The following is a 5,560-nucleotide window of genomic DNA, read 5'->3' as shown; positions in this document are numbered from 1 at the left end:
ATAAATGTGTGTGAAAGACTTTATTCATTTTGCTTGTTGAGAACAGATAGTTTCTTTTCAGTTGCAACCTACACTCAATACATATATATTGGTAGGTACTAGCTCCAACTCGGTTTTACAGTAAATACTGCAGCAACCTCAAACCGGAACTAGAAAACAGACTGAGAACCGAGAGTAAAAGTTTCTCCTGCAAACCGTTCCCTTTGTGCTAGATGAACGAACGTCTCTCCACATGCTCATTTCTGAGAGATAATTATGTGTGAAAGCCGTCCTTCACCTAGCTTGTTGGGAACACATGTTTTCTTTTCAGTTGCAAACTACTCTCCATACATATATATGGGGAGGTACAAGCACCAACTCGGTTTTACAGTGAAAACTGCAGGAACTTCAATCCGGATCTACGAAACTGACCGAGATACCAGAGAAAAAGTTTCTCCAGCAACCAGATCCTTTGTGGTAGATGAACGAACGTCTCTCCACATGCTCATTTCTGAGAGATAACTGTGTGTGAAAGCCGTCCTTCAAATAGCTTGTTGGGAACACAAAGATTCTTTTCAGTTGCAAACTACAATCCATTAATGTATATGGGGAGGTTCTAGCACCAACTCGGATTTACAGTGAAACCTGCAAGAACATTAATCTGACACTATGAAACAGACCGAGAATCCAGAGAAAATGTTTCTCATGCAACCCGTTCCCATTGTGCTAGATGAACGAACGTCTCTCCACATGCTCAGTTCTGAGAGATAAGTGTGTGTGAAAGCCATTATTCACTTAGCTTTTTGGGAACACAAAGTTTCTTTTCAGTGGCAAACTACACTCCATACATATATATGTGGAGGTAGTAGCACCAACATTGTTTTAGTGTAAAAACTGCAGGAACTTCAAACCGGCCCTAGGATACAGACCGAGATACCAGAGAAAAAGTTTCTCCAGCAACCAGATCCTTTTGTGGTAGATGAACGGACGTCTCCCAACATGCTCAGTTCTGAGAGATATGTGTGTTTGAAAGCCGTCCTTCACTTAGCTTGTTGTGAACACAAAGTTTCTTTTCAGTTGCAAACTACATTCCATAGATATATATGGGGATGTACAAGATCCACATCGGTTTTACAGTGAAAACTGCAGGAACTTTAAACCGGCACTAGGAAACAGACTTAGAAACCAGAGTAAAAGTTTCTCCTGAAACCTGTTCCCTTCATGCTGGATGAACGAACGTCTTTCCAAATGCTCAGTTCTGAGAGATATGTGTGTGTGAAAGCCGTCCTTCACCTAGCTTGTTTGGAACACAAAGTTACTTTTCACTTGCAAACTACACTCCATATAAATATATGGGGAGGTACTAGCTCCAACTTTGTTTTACCGTAAAAACTGCAGGAACTTCAAACCTGCACTAGGAAACAGACTGAGAAACCAGAGTAAAAGTTTCTCCTGCAACCCGTTCCTAATTTGCTAGATGAACGAATGTCTCTCCACATGCTCAGTTCTAAGAGATAAGTGTGTTTGAAAGCCATCCTTCACTTAGATTGTTGTGAACACAAAGTTTCTATTCTTTTGAAAACTACACTCCATACATATATATGGGGAGTTAGAAGCTCCAACTCGTATTACAGTGAAAAGTGCAGGAACTTCAATCCGGCACTAGGAAACAGACTGAGAAATCAGAGTAAAGGTTTCTCGTGCAACCCGTTCCCTGTGTGCTAGATGAACGATATTCTCTCCACATGCTTATTTTTGAGACATAATTCTGCGTGAAAACCGTCGTTCACTTAGCTTGTTGGGAACACAAAGTTTGTTTTTAGTTGCAAACTACACTTCATAAATATATATGGGGAGGTACTAGCTCCAACACAGTTTTACTATGAAAACTGCAGGAAGTTCAAACCGGCACAAAGAATCACACTGATAAACCAGAGTAATAGTTTCTCCTGCAACACGTTCCCTTTGTGATAGATGAACGAACGTCTCTCCACATGCTCAGTTCTGAGAGATAATTGAGTGTGAAAACCGTCCTTCACCTAGCTTTTGGTAACACAAGTTTCTTTTCAGTTTCAAACTACAATCCGTCTGTATATATGGGGAAGTACTAGCTCCAAATCTGTTTTACAGTGAAATCTGCAGGTACTTCAATCCGGCACTAGGAAACAGACTGAGGATCCACGGTATAGTTTCTCCTGCAAACCGTTCCCTTTCTGCTAGATGAACGAACGTCTCTCCACATGCTCAGTTCTGACAGATAAGTGTGTGTGAAAGCTGTACTTCACCTAGCTTGTTGGGAACACAAAGTTACTTTTCAGTTTCAAACTACTCTCTGTACGTATATATGGGGAGGTACTAGCTCCAAATCGGTTTTACAGTGAAATCTGCAGGAATTTCAAATCGTCACTAGGAAACAGACTGAGAAACCAGAGTATAAGTTTCTCCTGCCAACCGTTCCCTGTGTGCTAGATGAACGAATGTCTCTCCACATGCTTATTTCTGAGAGTTAATTATGTGTGAAAGCCGTCCTTCACCTAGCTTGTTGGGAAAACAAAGTTTCTTTTCAGTTGCAAACTACAATTCATTATTATATTTGGGGAGGTACTAGCACCAAATCGGTTTTACATGGAAAACTGCAGGAACTTCAAACCGGCAGTAGGAATCACACTGATAAACCAGAGTAAAAGTTTCTCCTGCAACCAGATCCTTTTGTGCTAGATGAACGAACGTGTCTCCACATGCTCAGTTCTGAGGGATAAGTGTGTGTGAAAACCGTCCTTCAACTAGATTGTTGGGAACACAAAGTTTATTTTCAGTTGCAAACTACACTCCATACATATATGTGGTGATCTACTAGCTCCAACTCGGTTTTACAGTGAAAACTGCAGGAAATTTAACACGACACTAGAAAACCGTGTGAGAAACCAGAGTTATATATTCTCCTGCAAACCAATCCCTTTGTGCTTGATGAACGAACTTCTTTGCACATGCTCATTTCGGAAAGATAAGTGTGTGTGAAAGCCATCCTTCACCTAGCGTTTTGGGAAAACAAATTTCTTTTCATTTGCAAACTATACCCCATAAATATATATGGGGAGTTATTATCTCCACTCGGTTTAACAGTAAAAACTGCAGGAACTTCAAACCGGCACTAGGAAACAGACTGAGAAACCAGAGTAAATATTTCTCCTGCAAACCTTTCCCTTGGTGCTAGATGAAAGCAGGTTTCTCCAAATGCTCAGATCTGAGAGACAAGTATGTGTGAAAGCCGTCCATCACCCTGCTTGTTTGGAACACAAAGTTTCTTTTCAGTTGCATACTACAATCCATACATATATATGGGTGATACTAGCTCCAATTCGGATTTAAAGTGAAATATGCAGGAACTTCATACCGGCACTAACAAACAGACTCAGAAACCAGAGTAAAAGTTTGTCCTGCAACCCGTTCCATTTGTCCTAGTTGAGCAAACGTCTCTCCAAATGCTCAGTTCTGAGAGATAAATGTGTGCGAATGCCGTTCTTCACTTAGCTTGTTGGGAACACAAAGTTTCTTTCCTGTAGCAAACTACACTCCATACATATATATGGGGAGGTACTAGCTCCAACTCTGTTTTACAGTGAAAACTGCAGGAACTTCAAACCGGCATTAGGAAACAAACTGAGATACCAGAGTAAAAGTTTATCCTGCAACACGTTCCCTTTCTGCTAGATGAACGAACGTCTCTCCAAATGCTCATTTCTGAGAGATAATTGTGTTTGAATGCGTCCTTCAACTAGCTTGTTGGAACACAAATTTCCTTTTCAGTTGCAAACTACTCTCCATACATATATATGGGTAGGTACTATCTCCAACTCGGTTTTACAGTTAAAACTGCAGGATCTTCAAACCGGCACAAACAGACTGAGAAACCAGAGTAAATTTTCTCTTGCAACCCGTCCCATTTGTACTAGATGAATGAACGTCTCCCCAAATGCTCAGGTCTGAGAGATAAATGTGTGTGAATGCCGTTCTTCAACTAGCCTGTTGGGAACACAAAGTTTCTTTTCAGTTGCAAATTACTCTTCATACATATATATGGGGAGGTACAAGCACCAACTCGGTTTTACAGTGAAAACTGCAGGAACTTTAATCCGGAACATGGAAACAGAACAAGATACCAGAGAAAAAGTTTCTCCTGCAACCAGATCCTTTTGTGCTCGATGAACGAACGTCTCTCCACATGCTCAGTTCTGAGAGATAAATGTGTGTGAAAGACTTTATTCATTTTGCTTGTTGAGAACAGATAGTTTCTTTTCAGTTGCAACCTACACTCAATACATATATATTGGTAGGTACTAGCTCCAACTCGGTTTTACAGTAAATACTGCAGCAACCTCAAACCGGAACTAGAAAACAGACTGAGAACCGAGAGTAAAAGTTTCTCCTGCAAACCGTTCCCTTTGTGCTAGATGAACGAACGTCTCTCCACATGCTCATTTCTGAGAGATAATTATGTGTGAAAGCCGTCCTTCACCTAGCTTGTTGGGAACACATGTTTTCTTTTCAGTTGCAAACTACTCTCCATACATATATATGGGGAGGTACAAGCACCAACTCGGTTTTACAGTGAAAACTGCAGGAACTTCAATCCGGATCTACGAAACTGACCGAGATACCAGAGAAAAAGTTTCTCCAGCAACCAGATCCTTTGTGGTAGATGAACGAACGTCTCTCCACATGCTCATTTCTGAGAGATAACTGTGTGTGAAAGCCGTCCTTCAAATAGCTTGTTGGGAACACAAAGATTCTTTTCAGTTGCAAACTACAATCCATTAATGTATATGGGGAGGTTCTAGCACCAACTCGGATTTACAGTGAAACCTGCAAGAACATTAATCTGACACTATGAAACAGACCGAGAATCCAGAGAAAATGTTTCTCATGCAACCCGTTCCCATTGTGCTAGATGAACGAACGTCTCTCCACATGCTCAGTTCTGAGAGATAAGTGTGTGTGAAAGCCATTATTCACTTAGCTTTTTGGGAACACAAAGTTTCTTTTCAGTGGCAAACTACACTCCATACATATATATGTGGAGGTAGTAGCACCAACATTGTTTTAGTGTAAAAACTGCAGGAACTTCAAACCGGCCCTAGGATACAGACCGAGATACCAGAGAAAAAGTTTCTCCAGCAACCAGATCCTTTTGTGGTAGATGAACGAACGTCTCCCAACATGCTCAGTTCTGAGAGATATGTGTGTTTGAAAGCCGTCCTTCACTTAGCTTGTTGTGAACACAAAGTTTCTTTTCAGTTGCAAACTACATTCCATAGATATATATGGGGATGTACAAGATCCACATCGGTTTTACAGTGAAAACTGCAGGAACTTTAAACCGGCACTAGGAAACAGACTTAGAAACCAGAGTAAAAGTTTCTCCTGAAACCTGTTCCCTTCATGCTGGATGAACGAACGTCTTTCCAAATGCTCAGTTCTGAGAGATATGTGTGTGTGAAAGCCGTCCTTCACCTAGCTTGTTTGGAACACAAAGTTACTTTTCACTTGCAAACTACACTCCATATAAATATATGGGGAGGTA

Source organism: Camelus bactrianus, chromosome 12, assembly GCF_048773025.1.
Source record: "Camelus bactrianus isolate YW-2024 breed Bactrian camel chromosome 12, ASM4877302v1, whole genome shotgun sequence".
NCBI lineage: Eukaryota > Metazoa > Chordata > Mammalia > Artiodactyla > Camelidae > Camelus > Camelus bactrianus.
Note: the sequence above shows the minus strand (reverse complement) of the source record.